This window comes from Helicoverpa zea, chromosome 4 (assembly GCF_022581195.2).
Source record: "Helicoverpa zea isolate HzStark_Cry1AcR chromosome 4, ilHelZeax1.1, whole genome shotgun sequence".
Taxonomy (NCBI): domain Eukaryota; kingdom Metazoa; phylum Arthropoda; class Insecta; order Lepidoptera; family Noctuidae; genus Helicoverpa; species Helicoverpa zea.
The window spans coordinates 5844977-5863458 of NC_061455.1; the positions used below are offsets into that span (position 1 = coordinate 5844977).

The 18482-nt window shown below is 37.0% G+C and overlaps 1 protein-coding gene across 11 annotated transcripts in view; it reads right to left on the bottom strand.

The window, feature by feature from the left end:
* Positions 1-18482, bottom strand: part of LOC124629656 (dachshund homolog 2) — a 133074-nt gene that overhangs the window by 87772 nt on the left and 26820 nt on the right. The window lies entirely within an intron of this gene.

Below are 18482 nucleotides of genomic sequence, written 5' to 3' on the forward strand. Positions count from 1 at the left end.
TCACCCCTAAAACCAGTGCTTCTGTAATTCCAATAGGTAGTTTTGAAGCAGTTTATCTGTTGACGTATGTCACCCAGTCCCGCTACCTACTGGCTTCCGTTCCCATCTAGCTTATCTTACACAAATATGACAAATTACACGAATCTTAAAAAGGGTCCCAGTAGTTACACGCCACAATGGGGTATTTAAACAAAGATTTAAAGTCGTAACTTGGTTTATCAAACAAAAGTTCTTATGCTTGCCGCGGAGAACGTTTAAATGAATGAGCGAGATAAAGGATTTAATGAATGAGGTTGTGTTAGGACTAACATCTTAGTAGAAAAGTAAGTTTTACACTTAAAATAGGCACTAATCAAGATTTTTTACTCTAGCTTTATGAAATTGCAAAAGAACTTTTACAATATTTCTATTAATAAATCCTAATTGAATCAAATACAGAAATCGAAATTCAAAAAAATCTTATCGAATTGTAAAAGAAGCCAGCTACACGAATATCGATTTGATACAATTGAATTTCAAAATTCAAAAATAGAATAAAGCACGGCCATCTTTAATAGGCAGAGCTGTCACTTTGGAGGAACAAGTTAATAGACGTAATCAATTTGCTCGAAACCGAGTATGAGAATAAAAAAAACACATAATATTAAGCTGGCCGGTCACGCGAAGAGAGCTGTCAAAATTTAACTTCTCACTCCATAAGGTTTAACCGTAACTGTATGTATAGTCTGTTTTTTAATCTCGTAGACTAAATTGACACTTGCAAAATGTCAAACTTTCTAATAATTTTGCTAGCTCTGTGGTGCAGTGTTGTACTTACGATACCGGTTCGTTGAATCGTAACTTTTTACAATAAGTCATCCTGAAATAATGTGCTTATCCTTGATGATTACGCATGGCTTTGCGTGGTCAGATATCCCTGGCAGTTTGTAGCACGTCGTACAGCCATGTGTACGTACGTGAATTTTAAATATAAAACTTTGAATGAATATTAAATTCGTCTATTATAGATAAAAAGTTACGATTCAACGAACCGGTATCGTAAGTACAACACTGCACCACAGAGCTAGCAAAATTATTAGAAAGTTTGACATTTTGCAAGTGTCAATTTAGTCTACGAGATTAAAAAACAGACTATAGTGACTTTTTAAATCGCCACGATTTTATAACTGTATTTTAGAAAATCTTTCTTTAAAGAACTGAATTTTAATACGTTCAGTTGGCTAGTTATTAAAGAGCATTATATTTGTCATTTTCAACGTAACAATTAAGAAATTTGCACCCGGTTTCATGCGTCCTTATTTAGGAGCGGCTCCGCTATTTCATAATGAAATGAATAAATGCAGGCAATTCAATTAAGGCTCATTACAACCGACACTTTTTTCATATGTGGGGCGCCAATTGCAAGGACTGTATGCGTGTCATTGCTGCATTTTATTTTATTAACATTAATGGGCGCTCGTTGGCAAAAAATACGTAACAATTAGGAGAAATTTTATAATGTGGCTTACAATGTGTACTCTTACAAATAAAGTTTTTCATTTCTTATTTTTTCTGTAAGTTTTGTATCTAGATCTTGGTATTTAATTTATTGGCAAGACAACATTGCACGTTTTTTTAAAAACTGGCACCGAAAAACTCGCACTTTAACAATTGACATTTAATTTGAAAATCCTTAGCGTGTTTTGTTTTTAAAAAAAGTGCCCCTTCACAGTGATCATCCTGATGCACCTAACGGTACAAACATGCACCAAACTAATGAACTTCATATTTCTGTTACAAATAAATGAAATAATTGGCCTCAGTACTGTTAATGAACACTGAAAGGCTTTAATAGGGGTGTAATTGTTCATATTGTAACAAAAAAGTATCGCAGAGCGTGCTCCAATGTAAAGAAAAACGGTAAAAAGCGTATCTTGCATTGCAGTTCCTCTTATGGACATAACACCTAGTTAGTGGCTTATTACTAGGCACATTCACATTAAAATATACAATGCTAACCTTTAGTGTCACAATTAGATCAGAAATACTCGCTTTTAATGATTAATGTCCACTGACACAGGACATCCCATTCATCAATGGGAAATCGTCCTCATCAGGCACACATTTTTCAAAAGCTCTACTAGCTTTTAACTTAGAAAATATTTATTCTCTTAGTTGTGTCCATTAATATCATCAACAAAGATAGGATTAATATCTCCCAATCAGTCACCTGATTGGCTAATTAGCCAAACAAACCTGACTAATTAGATCTGAGATACAATTCACTCTCCCATTGTGCAATCATTACTGTTGCATATCTACATGTTTCCCTACATAGTGTTATGAATGCAGACATCAACTTAAACCATTCAGACATGAATAGTTTTTGCGATCATCGCTTCAAAGTAAGACATATGAATAATATTTTATGGTTCGATTTATCATGATGTACTATTTTTTTTTTGTATTTGTCACCTGTTAAGCGTCGTGACAAAATGTGACACTAGCTACAAGTTCTTACATATAGGTCTGTTCCATAACACAAACAAAAATAGTTTGTGAATTCAATCCGACCTTCGTAGAAACACATATAAAAAGCTTCTTTTTGACATTTGAAATTAGGAATTGAAAAATGGAATGAGTGCTAATTGTCTATAGATACGTTAATAAGTAATTTGAGAGCGTCCCAATGGTCGCGTGCCGCGGTCTGTGGTCGGGCAGCTCACTGGTATAGTTACCATGCGATACTCGCCTTATATTGGGTAATAGATATCTTTGTTGCAGTTTGTTACGTTTTGTGGTCATTCTAGCAAGTTTCATTGAAAGAGACAGGACCAATTAAGAGATAGGAGGACAATGTCTAGTCTAGAAAATATACGTATTTAAAATAAGTAAATGAATTAATTACAACAAAAAATTGCAACGTTAAGATGCATTCACAAACTTCCAAAACCATAAAAAAAAACTAAAACATACAGAAACGTAATAAAAAGCTCCTTTCACAATAGCACCAACATCCATAATTAGAAGCTAACTCAAAAACAAACCTAGACCAGTAAGTGCAAAACTTTGTAAATAAACCTCCCTTCGTGACAAACAAATGAACATTGAAAATCACTATTTACAATCACATTATAGAACGCACTCTTTTATATTGCTGCTACAAATCAGAACGCACCCCTCTAATTAAACTGCCGGCACTAAGTCAACTTTAACTATAGGTAAAACTAGCCGATGAATAAAAGCACACGTATAATTTACTTCTGCAATTGTCCCGGACTGTTTGTCCGAGGGAGAAACAGCAACAAGGAATACTAAAAATATTGGGAGCCCGGTAATGTTAGCAAAAATTTAAAGGTGTGAATTGTATGTGTGACTAAAATGGCAACAAAAAGCTTCAAAGATAAGCTTGCTGTACTGCATTATTACTCGTAAAAATTAATTCAGAAATTAAATGAGCTTTGTGGTCTATGTCACAATCGCGATTGTGATGCCATGAAATTATTGTGCAATTTAATTATTTTCACTGTACAACTGTGAATCACATGAAACCAACCAATAGTCACTATATCACGTACCTGCAACTACCGTATCGAATGAAATAATAATCGAACCTACGCGACGTCCATTCAATTATCCCTGAAAATTGAGGCTCATTAAAATAATAAAACAGCCGGCGGCAGAATCAAATTGAATGATAACAAAAGCTCGTGTTAATTCGAGGCGACACACCGTTTTGCCCCTGTACCCTGTACCTACCCAACTACATTAAGAGCTAATAATCGTGCAAATAACTACATTTACTCCACGTCCAAACAATTAAAAATACTCACACATCAATGAAACAGAAATTGAAAGTGAAACTCGATAAAATGATTACTATATCCCGTAATGCAATTAAGTTAAAGTCAACGAAACACGAGCACCAATTTAAATAATTGAAAGAGAGAATCAATAAAATCATCAGGGTGTTCCATAATCATCTGCAATATCAGTGATTCACACGACAGTCCGATAAAGGCCAGTCCACATGAGCGGAAGCCCTTGTTTGCACAATAATAGCGTCCGTGTGTCAGCTTCTCAATGCAACCCCAAATGCAATTGTGTACATTCGTGCGAGGATTGAGTTACAGTGAATGCGATGGAAACATTTGCATCTAGCGCCCGCACTCCACTGTGGAGAGGACCTCGCTAATATCATTATTGGTGCAGGTACAATTATTGTTTCGATGGCAAGTGTTAGGTACTTATATTTCGAGCAATGTGATATTTATGTACTAGTAGAGCCAAATTGTAAACAAGAAAATACATTTAAAAATATTTTTTCTGACTGTGTTTCGAATATCATAAGCAGAGCTTTTTATGACTTGCTATAACAATTAATTAATTGTGTTTATTAGGCGAAGCAAATTTTGATTGTGATTGCTGAACGCCCTCTCCATATTATCGATAAGCTCGCTGCCACTATCGCAATTACAGTAACTATAAATGACAATTGCCAGCCAATAGCATACGTACGAGAGGCGAGCGGCCCCCTATTTGGTGATGACTTGGCGGCACTGCCTGGTCATCCCGCAAATTGCTCTTTCCCAACAAAATTGTCAATAAAACTCATCTGATTCGCAGTTAAACAAGCGAGCGACATTATTAATTTATGCGTTGTAATATGGCGCAAACGTTGGCGTTATCCCGTGTAAATTATTAATAGTGCTGGGGTAAAAATTAAGCTTAAACCGAATGGGTAGTTTCGGCCATAACGCTCGTTTTATGTTTCCATGTGCAGATTAATATGTTGTTATATCCTGTGACGAGTCAAGCGAATCGGTTTTATTGGCAATCGAATTCGTGCGATGTTGTCATATATCGATTATATCAACGACAGAATTGTCAATGTGTATTTGTCGACTGACTGAAGTCATTTTATTTTTAGAACTGTGGATTTCATTGGATGCAAGTGTAGCTGTGTGACCCGGAAATCTACATTGGAAGTAGTAACATCAAACAAATGCTCACCTCGCGGAGATGAAACACAAAAGTGAATAGCTCCCTTGCGATTCACCTCTGTTGTCTTAAGAGAAAGCGATTACACAAATCTGAAGAAGCTATTAATCCGGCTCGCTGCCCCCGAATGGCATCACGGTTTGTTTAATAAAATCGCGAATTTACATATCAAAACCTACAAAGGGGCATAATTGGACCCGATGACTTAGAAAACGTAGTGGGTGAGGCGGGCGTGCCACCCCTTACAACAAACAAAGGAATTATACCCGCCTCAAGAAACTTTTAGCAATGGAAAGCTCCTTAACAAACAGACGCGTGTGTATCTAATGAAATTCCTATGGTTGCATAACATACTCGCGTGAGCGCTGAGCGTTATTAGCGGAATTATTTCTCCGGGTAAAATCTTTGAAGGCGGTTGCTCTTTCGGAAAAGTTGTTAAGAAAATGGGTTGAGATCTTTTCGGGATTTCATTAGTTTCTAACTATGCGGTGTGCTACGCGAGGCATCTAATTTATTAGGTAGGCGTAGCCGAGGGAACGAATGGGCAGCGAGCATTTGAAAATGGAACGGAATTGCCGAATCACGCCGCTTTGAGTCGAAGCCGCCACGACACGATTCGTTAGGAGACAAATGTTTGAATTCAATTCCAACAGTTTTTTCCATAGTAATTAGTAACGGTATATTTACTCCGCATTCGGAGTAGGATTGCACGGTAGCCGAGTTTTTTTCTGTAATTAATTTTTGTTGTTAATTTGGGAGCGTCGCCACCGCACTGGCGAGGTTGCCCGATTTACTGGACTGTTGCGAATAATTGGATTATAGTCGATATTACGCACCAGTCGGTACTCCAATAGGAACTACATATTCACATTCCCACACAGTACGTAAAGTGCCATTATATTGGCTGAATGAATGAAGTGCAAGCCGACGACATACGGGCATCTTATATTCCTCTTACTCGAAGGATATTGACACTTGTTCAGTGTCATCAGCTTTTGTTCCAGCACGTGTTAGGTTACACATAGAATGGTGCACGTGTACACGTCAACACGTAAGTAGTACGCTGCTATTATTTTTTATTTGCATAATTTTAACGAGAAGCAGTATTAATTAATTCATTATTTTTTAAGGCCCATCAATAAAGTTTATAGACACAGACCAAGCTGCTGTAAGTCCGGTTTATAAGTCCTAAAAGCTCAAATACTTTTAACAGAAGTAACTAATTAATACATATACCTAGTTGTATATATGTAGATAAGCACTATGTATACCATCAGGCTGTACTTGTCCAAGTGTCGGCAGTGGTTTCGCATCGGCAGTGGAAAGCTAATCGCGTCGCGCGTCGTTCGCGCGTTATAATTAGTACAAATCGTCTGCTTCAAGCCGCTGACTATAGACCTAACAACGTATAGACTTGACGCATTTAATTTATTCATTTGAATTTTAAAGTATTAATATATGATAACATACGACATATTTTTATCTATATTGCCAAAGTTTAGTTAGCCCATTTAAACGGATACGCAAAATGAATTTCTTTAAAAAAAATAAGTTGATGTATCTTTATATTATATTACAGGTTCAAGCATTACACTAATTGCATCTACGCATTCGTGAAGACGGTACATTTGCGACATAGTCATAGCATGTCGCTTTGGACTGTCTATTCGTTACACAGACATCTTCTCTATGGAATCCGGTAATCTCGCGAGCTAATAGATTCGATAATTCATCGCGGCGCGCGTCTGAATCGATACCAGTACGATTGATGGCGCCTGTCTTAGCTGGTGAAACGCTCGACATGTCTGTCACAATGTTCCACTTCACTGCATTCGAAATTCAAACTTTTAATGGCCGCGCTTTTGTTTGTAGCTTGAATGGGAGAGTACGCGAGTGTACACTCCATTCGGAAAGGCAACGGTTTGTGTTCTTTTTGTTTTGAATTGGGAACTCTAACTGAAATTCGAATGGGAATTGAATATTTGCGTTCGATATTTGAACTTTTATGGGATGTGCTGTGCTGCAGCACAAAAATTGATAGTAATTTAATACTATCAAAACAAGTCCAATTAAATAAAACATACAATATGACTTGTATGTCTCATAAAAAATCGAATGACAAACAAAAAGCAATCCGAAATTATATAAAAAATATTAACGCTCCAATAAGTAGATAATATTCAATAAAGTTCAAATAGCCGCTAGTCGTTAATTAACCCGAGGTATTTATTATACAATCACTGTTTTTTCGCTTTCCCATAGCAGTGGGATCTACGAGTGACTTGGCTTGTGTCACTAAACAATTGGTCGCGCCTCAGTTTTGTGAAGTTTCATTCACATTTTTGTGAAGAAATGTCCGTTTTGTTCAATACTTTGTGGTCGCATTCCGATGACCGTTTCGGTGCCGACGAATTAAGATTGTTTTTTGTTCTTAACTGTCTGGTAAAGAGGTTTTAATGCCGTGTTAAAACAGTAGGCACTGTAATAGTGACACATTTTATAATTCGCAAAATTTCGATAACGCTTCTGCATTTAAGAAAGTGAGTGCTCTTTTACAAACTTTTCTGACAAGAAAATCTTTTCATTCTCTCTGTTACCCATTAAAATACAAATAAATTAAGTATCTGACCCATAAAAACAGCGTTTATGTCAGTTGAAAGCAAAGAAACAATACTTCCAAAAAGTTTCCTCGTAAGGAACCTTTCACAAGCCATTAATGTCTATACTCCGACCCCCTAAAGAGTTGAAAACACGAAATGGAATTATGGATTCCCCTAAAAGTCGCCATTAGAATTAGAGGCACAATTTATTCCGCACCGGGGCCCAATACTTCCGCATTTCCTGTATCCTGTGCTAGATGCACGATGCTACACTATTTCATCATCCGCGAAGCCTCAGCTTAAGCTTACCTTACTTTAGAGGGTGAATGAATATCATCTATTATTGGAATTAGTAACTGGCTGGCTGGCTTTAATTCATAACTGATTACTTATTTGATTTGTGTTCATAGCGGTTGGATTTCAAACAAAGTGTTTTATATTTATATAATATAAATAGAAAATGAGCGAACTCTCGATTTAAAACTCAGAATTTAATTAAGAAGTTCTAAGACCCCAAACGGCAATGTACAATTATTGTAAAGTGAACCACAGAAACTCAAGCAAACCAACTTCTAAATAACTTTAAAGGCCAACGAAGACATGCAAACACATTAATTTATAGGCACGAAAACAAACTTTTTAAGTCTGTAACAGTCGTCCAACTTTTGCATTAAGTCCCCAGTCAGGAAAGCAATTATGGTAACATCTATTACACCGCGCCGTTTGTGTTATTACAATTGATTTTTCAATTTAGTTTCATGGAACACATTGTTATGCATATAGGTAATCAGCAGATTTATAATGCTCTCAAATCGTAAATCTATTACAACATAATTACTATTGAGATTCCAATTTGCAACAATGTACTGATGAGTTCCAATAAACATTTCAACAAGCTGGCTGTCAAATAAAGCCAACAAATATTTTAATGGTTCCATGCATCGACCCTTTTTATTGGCCGTATAAAGCGTCCGTCGGACGGGTAACCACCGACCAACCCTTAGGTACAGGACAAAGTCTCAAGCTGAACTATAAAATAAATCTAGCAAGTTATCGTCCACAATAAACAGTCGCCGCGGAAGGCTATCGCCAATTCCCACGCAAAGTTGCTGTTAATAAAAGCAACAAAATTATATATTCAAGAGTTAGGAGGTGGTGGTATGGCAGTTAGGGCCTTCTACGTGGTCCGAGTTACAATGCAAATTGCCGTGGAGGGGTGCGCCGATGCCCTCTAACTGTGCGACTCGCAAAGATGGCCGCCGTAATGGCGAAATGAAATTATTAAGCATTGTCTTGTGAAATCGGCCGCAGTCGACACCTGAGACACAGGGCTCGACCACTTAGCGTGGATATTCCGCGCCGCGGGGTAACGAGCCCCGCCATCGCCACCTCGCCATCCGCCGCCCGCGCCCAAACATGCGGACACAATTTGACTTCTCTTTGCCTTTTCAATAGCAAACTTCTTCACTGCCCTAGGAACACTTTCAAATTAAACTTGGAAACGTGTCCAAAGATGTGCAAATGCTACAATTGAATGAACAAATGAGATTATTTTTCTTAAGAATTTTATGATAATATGAGAGTAAGTTATTGCTGGCAAAATAGTACTGAAAAATGGCCTCGGAAGCACCTCCACACTTTTCCAACGCCAAGACATTACTTACGACCCTCGGCTGAAAGCTTTGTATTAAAATTTAAATCTACTTTGCAAAGTGTATTTTATACACGTGCTCTTGCAATTTTGATCGTTCATAAAGCTCCGAATAGCTTCTATTATTACGCTTTACCTTTGCGGTATTGGGTGTTACACATCTCTCCCCAACCATTCCTGTTAACATTTTGACTAAGTCTCCCATGAATTTGGTATGCATAATGTTAATATATTATAGATGCTTTAATTACTCGTTTGCGGTACACTTGTGGTTGCTCTGTTAATGTTCATTTCTATTCACTCAAGCTTGAAACTGTGGTACATCTGTATACGTGTATTGATTTACAAAGGCAGATGCGTGTATGTTAATGATTAAAAAAACTCATCATCCAAATCGATCGAAACGGAAACGACCATTAATTCCAGTAATGCGAAATCGATGTCCAAAAACGCGTCTTACAAAAATAAATTAATTTAAAAATTTGTTTTCGACAACAAAGGCAGGGATCCCTCTACTTACTGGCCAAGTGAAATTCCTCTTTAATCCAACGCATGCCCACTCCGTGTTTTTAATTTCACACAAAAAACAGCTCCGAGTCGGTGATCAATCAAAACTGCCGCTCGTTTCTTTTTTCTATACTTCATTGCAATACACTTTCGCCTCTGTAACCGCTATAAATGTTCATGTATTATTTTGTTTGTATAAAGGAAACGGGTATCCTTTAAATTAAATTAGTTTGACGGATTTGTCCTGATGTCAAAGATTAATTACATTTTATAAATGAGGTTTTTTAATGGCAATCTAATTACGAATTTGGTATATGCTTTTAGCGATAAAGATTTGTTCTGCGAATTATGTTTTAGACTTTTGCACACATGTGCATTTTTTGTTGAACTGTTTATGCAAGCACGTAAAAGGCATGTGAAACCGATTTGCAGTGATGAATCAAATACGAGTTCGACGTTTAGTCACGAGCAAACGTCGACGTATGATTGAGTGGTCGCATGTTGAGTGCCAATCGTAGCCCAGACGCCGCGGTACGTGTTTAAGAATGTGTTAGATCGACCACTAGCGGCAGTCACAAAGCTTAAGATTCAAAGATCCAAGAGTGTTTTAAATGCATCTGCAAAAAATTATTAATATCAAAGAAGCCAAAAAAAATTAACATGGCAAAGTCTACATAGAGTAGGTACACGCTTCAATTCTTAATTTGTTTTTTTTTTTTTTACAGGTAATTTCTCAAATAAACCGATAAATATAGTATTATGTACACTCTATAGATAGCCACATAGGTAAATCAAAGCTTGACCTGAGACATTGAAACAACAAAATCTACCAAAGACACAATCTATATTTACAACTCTTGTCAGACAAACTCCCAACAAACTTTTCCCCACATTAATTTTCCCAGTCAAGTTAACTGGCCAGTCGTTTACATTCATAGGTCTATGTCCGATGTGAGTCGTCGCGAAGTGCCCTCGGAGCAGCGTGTAAATAAACATTCGTACTCGTTTCACGTTCATGATCATTTGGCCCCATTCGGCCCGGCTCGGGATTACGTGGTTTATTCACCAGCCTTTAATTGCTGCTGGAACTTTTCTTCCTGACTGGAGTTTAATAATCTTGAGCTTTTTTTGTGAAATTTATTTTTGTTTTTAATTATTTTTATTTGGTTTGGTATTATATTATTTACTCTTCATTTAAATAAATATAGGTACTATAAAAAAGATCGATGCATTAGAACTTTTTATACTTCAACTGTGAAGCTTTTAAATAAATAAAAAAAGAAGATAGTAAAAAGCGAACTTTTCAGTTACAGATTACTGAGTTTACGGAGAATAGATTTTAATATCAGAACCAAATAATGATATAGGTGTCAAGGCTAATATAAAACCGTTGCAACACGAAGTATCAAAACTATCTCATCCACATGACACATCAAGATCACCGTCTTCTCCATATTTGCTTTACGAATGGCTCCGTACATTCACGGCGCGCATTGGTTTCATTCATTTGCACGTTTCCATTTCAGATCTGTAAACATAAAGGTCGCTCCACGTTGACACAGCGATTCTTGCAGAGATACAAGCTAAGCAAAAAATTGTCTTTTCAAAGGCTTCATAAAAAACCCCAGCTCATATGGCTTTGCAATATCATTTGAAAGGTTGGCGACAAACCGATATTTTTTACTTTAAAAGATAAGATTATGCAATCTTTGGCTGGCACCGGCAATCTGCACTAAATCCTATTTTAAAAACACGCAACGTTGGCTTTTAAAGCGCACTCTAGAGGACTAGACACACTCCCACACTTACACAAAACGATTTTCGTTAAGATGCAGTTTTTTGCTCTCTTTTGTGTGCAAGCGCATTTGCAGTGACGATACGTGTTGTCTCTTAATCCGCTTGTAATTGAATTCGGTGAGGAATCCTTTGTGTGAGCATGAAAGGATTCTCAAGTATGTGACCAAGCGTGGATTTTTTTGTAAAATGCACGTTTTAAGTAATGTACTGAAATTAGTAGGTACAAGTAAGTCCGATATTTTACTATTAAATAAATCGAAAAAAAAATCTAGATATATTACTCTAATGATGAGGACACACAGTTGAACATATCTGGCACTTGGCCGGTTTTCACAAAGTTCGGAAGCTTCTGTAACATTCTGAACAAACAAAGAAACACATTACAAAGCCATAAACCAAGCAACAAAGGAACCGACGAATACGTGTTGAAACTGATCCATCATGTCTCCTTTTAAAATAACAAAAAAACTCATACGCTACACACAACAGATGTTTTCGTAAAAAACCGACCCCTATCGACCCCAGCGTATAAAACGCTGACTATAATTTCTATTAAAATAACTGTAATTTCCCAAATTATCTTTCTATCATAAACGTTTAAATGCAAATTGGGCATTCTGATGTATTAATGTGGTCATAGTTTTGACAAATTGGAGCAGACCTCGTGTCAAAGAATTAATTTTCGTAAAACAATTTCATCTAAATTTGACAGGTGCTTACGTTTCAAGGGAGCTTTTAGAACTTTTAACAAGTTCTTTATAGTGTGAGAACTTTTTCTGGAATTGTCTTATCGTTTCCGATCCAATATTGCGTAACTATCTCGTTGTTTGGATGTCCACGAATGCTGTTTTTTGTCATGTCCTTAACAGACACTAGCTATAGATAAAAGTCTGTTATCACTTCATCTTGTTGATATTTCATTCAAGTGTAATTTGTTTTGGCGACACATTTTGACTAAATCAATAAACAAGTAACGGAAAAATATGCTTCATTTGTACATTTCCACTATTTGAGCATTACCCGCCTGCAGCGTTATCACTAATGAAAGCGATATATGTGAAATACAATCATTAATATCAGAAAACAAACATAATATCGACCAATAAAGAGTTCAGCATATCAACATGCAAAATTCCAATTAGATTCGAAACATATGATTGTGATAAACCAACCGTTATTGAAGTTGCTTATCTATGTAATTAGAAAGGAACTAAGCTGTAACCATTTGTGTTTATGGGAACGTTCGAGTGTTACATGTTCCTGATAACATGTGGAGAAATTGTGCTTTCATGTATTCATACTATTGATAGTATTAATCATGTTTTTGTTTAAAAACTTCGATCACACTGGTAAGCTATCGCCATATTTTTTGGAAAGTTTTAGTTATGTGAATAGGCTTATAGATGTAGTACCTATACACCGGTAGTCTATATTTAACGTTAGATGGAACCTTATTGAATCGTCTTTTGGTTCATATCCAAGACGTGTTAAATGTATTTTCATCGCGTGTATTCAAAATAATAACTTTTTAAATTCGTAAATCTAATTAATATGTTACAAACAATCTATACCTACCATGTTAATCGTGCCATAACTTAAACTGTCGATTAAGTAATTCAAACTGTTACTACTCTGAAGTAACTAATTGACCGACCTTGAAACTAACGGTCCACGAGATTTCAATACCAAAACACAAACAACAATAACATATAATTTCATACTTAGTCTCTCCATAAAATATGTTTTGTTCTAAGTTTTGCGAGTATCCCACCCATTTTTTAAATAGAGTGCTCCGAAGAAACACGATCCAAATTGTTGAAAAATAAATGAAGAACACCAAGTGGTACACGGGGATTAAGGGTAATGTGTGCGGTCGTTAACAGAGACATTCAACAAATTATCTGCCACGGAATCCAGCTTTATACCCGCCGCGGATTCGTCAGAAGGGAATAAGGCATCAAATATTCAATTTTAAAACAGCCGCTAAAAGCGAAACGTCATCGCCTACGCAAACGCAGCTGGGACTTGACGATTTAGAAATTTTGTTACAGATGGTGACACGCACTCCGGGAAAGAGATAAGTAAAAAATTGCATTAGCAAAGTGAAAAACATAAATGAAGATGACAACAATAATGTTTGAGATGTCGCGAAATTGCCTTCCTTAAATGTTTAGAGGGTGTGTCGGTGACGCAACAGAAGTGATTCCGAGTCCCTTGAAATTATACTGTCAAGAACAAGAAAATGGCACACAGAGTAGGAAAAATTTCATTAGCGCCAATCAAAATGACGAGGTCCAAAATGAAGCTCGCAAAGAGAGTCGTAATCACGGAGTTCAGCAGGCACCCCCTCGACGTGAGGTCTTATTAAAGGAATAATATTTACAAAACGAGACGCCTCAGAAATCCCCAAATTAAGATCTCGCCGAAACCCGCCCAACTTCCACAAAGTGGAATCATTAAATTAAAAATGTAAACTTTTCTCTTAGCAAGGTAATGGGCATCCCGATGTAGATAAATAGATGGAATAGCTGCAAAAAGGAGCATTTTCCTGTTCATTAAATTTTTCCTTCGCTTTTTTTATTTCGACCCCTGGTGCTAATTTTGTTGGAATTCACGCCCCTCGGCTCCACCCGCTGGGACTCAATCACAGAAATTTTATATCCGGAATTAAATAAGTACCCAACAGTATTACGAACAAAATTTAATATGAGCTTATTTTTAGCGAAGTATCTTTCCTAATTAATCTGATACTCTTCGTTGTATTTATTGGATTATAATATTTCTGTGAACAGTTCTTCCGACAAACAAACAGAGCCCGATACTTTTCCGCGTTGTGGGAAATTGGTTTAGAACTCGCTAAGAAGTCAACTCTGAAGGGAATATTTCCATCAGTGGTAACTTATTACAGAGGGTGGTTTGTGTTAATAACTCGATTGTCTATATTACTCAGCGATATACATTTAGTAGGAAACGTCAGCGATCTCGGTAGTAAATGCAATTACATCTGCTAATATGCCGTCTGCAACCGACGCGCCGGAGACGTGGCACTGCTTCAAGCGATGCCACCCTTTAACAGTTTGGGAATCACTACGAACTTAGTTACCATACTTGCACCTGACTTGTTTATTTTAGATGGAATCTACTAAACTACTTGCATATTTTGATACGCAAAATATTTTCTTGGGAGACTTTTAAGTAACACCGCATGTCATTCATATCAGGATTTCTTTGATGACAAATACCGCACCTACATTTTCTCTTTTGAGTCTCAATGTCAATATCCAAATGTCTCCCATATTATGGTATCGAGTTTCCTTATAAGATATTGATTGGTACAAATAAGGAAATCGAATTATTCAATGTCCGCCCCTCATTTGTTTCCCGCTCCCCTCGCCAGAGATGAAGAAATTCTTTCTGAGTTTTCGATTACTTGTCCAATTAATTTTATAGATTCATTTGTCTTAGGCGCTTTGAAATATGCACTGCAAATATTGGACATTTATTTTTACAGAGCCAATTTCTGCTTTTGGTTACCATCCATTGATTTTCAATTGGTTTCCCTGGCAATTGTTGGTTTGATGCAACGTTCAGCTGACATTGGTGTGTGAACCAGGTGAACAATTAGTGCAAGCCGTCAAGTGCGTCAGCCGTCAGGCACCCTTGCCCCCATAGCTAGCATAGATTACTTGTGAGGCTCACTCTCACTTCAAGTGTGGTCCGGAGTGGGACAGGGATGTCGAGTGTTACGTAATACGAGCAGTTAGGGTATTCTGATGAGAGGGAAAGTTCACGTTCCGTTTCTCATCACGCCTGTGCGCGCAAGTGGGTGAGTGCGGTTACTGGCCAGAGCAACGCACCGGCCATTCATGACATAATTGGCAATCGGGCTCATTAAACAGATGTATTTTCACATGGTGAACATGTTAACACCTTTGTGGACGGTGTTCATTGCGTACTGTAAGTGTGCGTTCGAGTGCACCATTTGGATTGCTTGATATTATACACGGTATTCTCTGTTTGTTATTTCAAATGCTTCAGTAATTATCTGCTTCATAAATTTAATTATACCAAGCGCCAGTGCTTCGCAAGAAGCGTTATTGAATTTTTCATACCATATTATTATTCAGTAACATGGCACGGTAACTAGGTGCCGACTTTAAAAAGTACCTACCGGCTACCTAGCCAGTATTTACTAATTATCTTTAGTCACAACGAATTTAGGTTATAATAATTGACAATAGCTAACAATAACCAGCAATTTATTAGATAACAAGAATGTCCGTGCAAGAAAAACCAAGGGCTCGATAGTAACTCATAGCTAACGAAACCTTCAATTACGTTTCAACTGTGACTGTAATAAATCAACAATTGAATAGGCTATTATTGCTTCGACCAATCGCATTACAGCTCTGACAGTGTGTCGAATTACATACACATTGATAATCAAGGACACTGCGGCGCGGCATTCTGAACTTTAACTCTTAGGAGATAAACAAATCACTGCGGAGATTATTATTCAATTATGGACCATAATAGGTGGTACACGTTTCTACCGATAGTATTACAGTCGGTCAAGTGAAATTTAACTTTATACGTTGCCCTCTTGGGATTGGAGAGCCGCGTGTTAAGTTTGTAGGTGTAAGATAACAATGAGTGGTCAGACAAGGTGTTAAGAGAATACCTATTGTTCAAATCGGCGTGAGCGCGGGGGCGCGGCGCGGCGAGATCAAAGCCGATTGACATTGAGACGTGACCACACCTTCGGCTTTACGTTAAGTATATCCACTAACCGATATGAGATCTGAACATTTATTTTTTTGTTTCCGATTGTCGCTATGACTGATTCTCAGAATTCATTTGAGTTAGCTCCATTGAACTGATTTTTTAATTACATTTTGCATGAATTAATGGCAAGAATTCCTTTTTGAGTCAACTAATCCGACTTCCTTTTTGGATGTATCCTTCATAAAAATATTTATGTTAAATCTAACTTACATTTTTGTGTCACTAGAACTAACTAAAAGCCACCTTAAGGCCCGGAAAACATGCATTTAGACATACAATGTAGGGGTGTATTAAAGGGCATAATTTGCACACAAAGGCACACGTCATCAAACGGCACAGTCGGACACCTCCTTACGTCAGAACGCACACACACGCAGGGCTTATCTTGACATCACTCGATATTTCGTCACGCTACGAGTGCTACGAATAGCTACTGCAATGCCGCACTGAATTAGATTCTCAATCGTGCTCTTTAGTAATTAAGAATTTTATTTGACGGGAAAAACTACTATGCATAAACTTAAATGACTTTTGTAACATATCTTTGATACAATGTAGTAAGTATTTTACGTTTGCTTACGGTTCTTGTTGTTTGCTTTGCGAAAAAGCATTTGTAACTGTATTGAAATCTAGATTGTTCATCAAAACGTATTTGAGTATCCCATTGATATCGAATGCGTGAAAATATATGTTGAAAATAGACCCACTTGGGTGCAGGGTGTCGGAACTCGAACCCTTCACAAAATCATTTCTATTCCGTTTTCCGTGAAAATTGCCCACCGACGGTCAAAGGGTTAACGATTTAGTGTTTATTTGAATTCCGCCTTTGTTAGTTTAAAAGGCGTTAGAATGTAAACGGATCCTTTGTTGTGATTGCCGTGTGTTTTGTTCCGACCGTTCTCAGTTTATTGTTTTGTCGTTTGCAAGGATTTCGTTCGCACCCCTACCTTCGCTTTGTGACGTTTCAATTTATCGACTGTTACTTTAGGCGAAACATTTAGTAGCCGCTAGACGTTTATTTGTATAAGCTTTTATATTATAGGTTAACATTTATTTTCAAACCTTTCGAGGCTAGAATAAAAACCAATCCTTTCCAATCAATCATAATAATAAATGCAAGAAACTTTTCGGTTCTTTATAAGATCATTTTATCTTAATGCTCTAAGTCTGTCAGGATTATTTTAATGTGGCTGCTGACATACGCTTCTCGTAAGTAGAGCTTTGAATTCCATTAGATAATATTATATTGAGATATTTGAATGTGATTTATCAACTGAGCAGCAGCATATGAATGTGATATCAGTGAATAAATTAATTAATCATAAGCAGATTTGTTCAATGGTTCTACTTTAATAGTTAGATAGATTGTTTGATCCGACATTTGTACATTAGCTATTAAAGCTTTTAGATATACTTACGTTGTGCCATTTGGTAGAACGGACATCGACATTCATAAATGTCACAAATTGCCTGCTAAGTCATACTAATTACCAGCTCAAAGCGAACCCTAGCGCTCTAATACTAGACCCAAGTATATCATTTCATTTGTTTCTTTATCAGAATCTATACTTTCATTCATTGTTGTTACAAATAACCGCAGTTCTCATATAATTGTGTTTTATCTGATGCTTGTATGCACACTGGGTCTATAAGTAGAATCCGTTACATTAGTTCCCTATTGCTTATAAATCTGAATGCAGACTTGTACCTAACTACTTATTAAATTATTGATACATTTCAACAACAGATCATACAAAACGCAAGTTTAACAAGCAATGATCGACCAAATCGGGAGTTGGAACATTCAGCGCCTTTGTGTTCCCATTGTAAGTACCGCAGCATGGCATCGTTCTTCATTGAGGCCTCTCTGTGGGGAGCCCACAGTAGCCCGACAGTCTCTTTTTGTACGTCCAACGTTTTATCAAACATTTTAATGGCCGGCTTTATGGAGCCAACAAAAGAAGTGTGCCAACAGAGGCGTTAAATCCTTTACGATTTGATGATGATGATCACGCGTTTGTCATTGGACCGCACTCCGGGCACGTTGGCGGTCATGCGTGAACTCGCATATTGAAATTCATTTGTTCTGTTATGAGAACTTTTTTTATATAAGTTGAAATCTAACCTACTTTATTTTTTTTATTAAATCTTTTGGTACAATC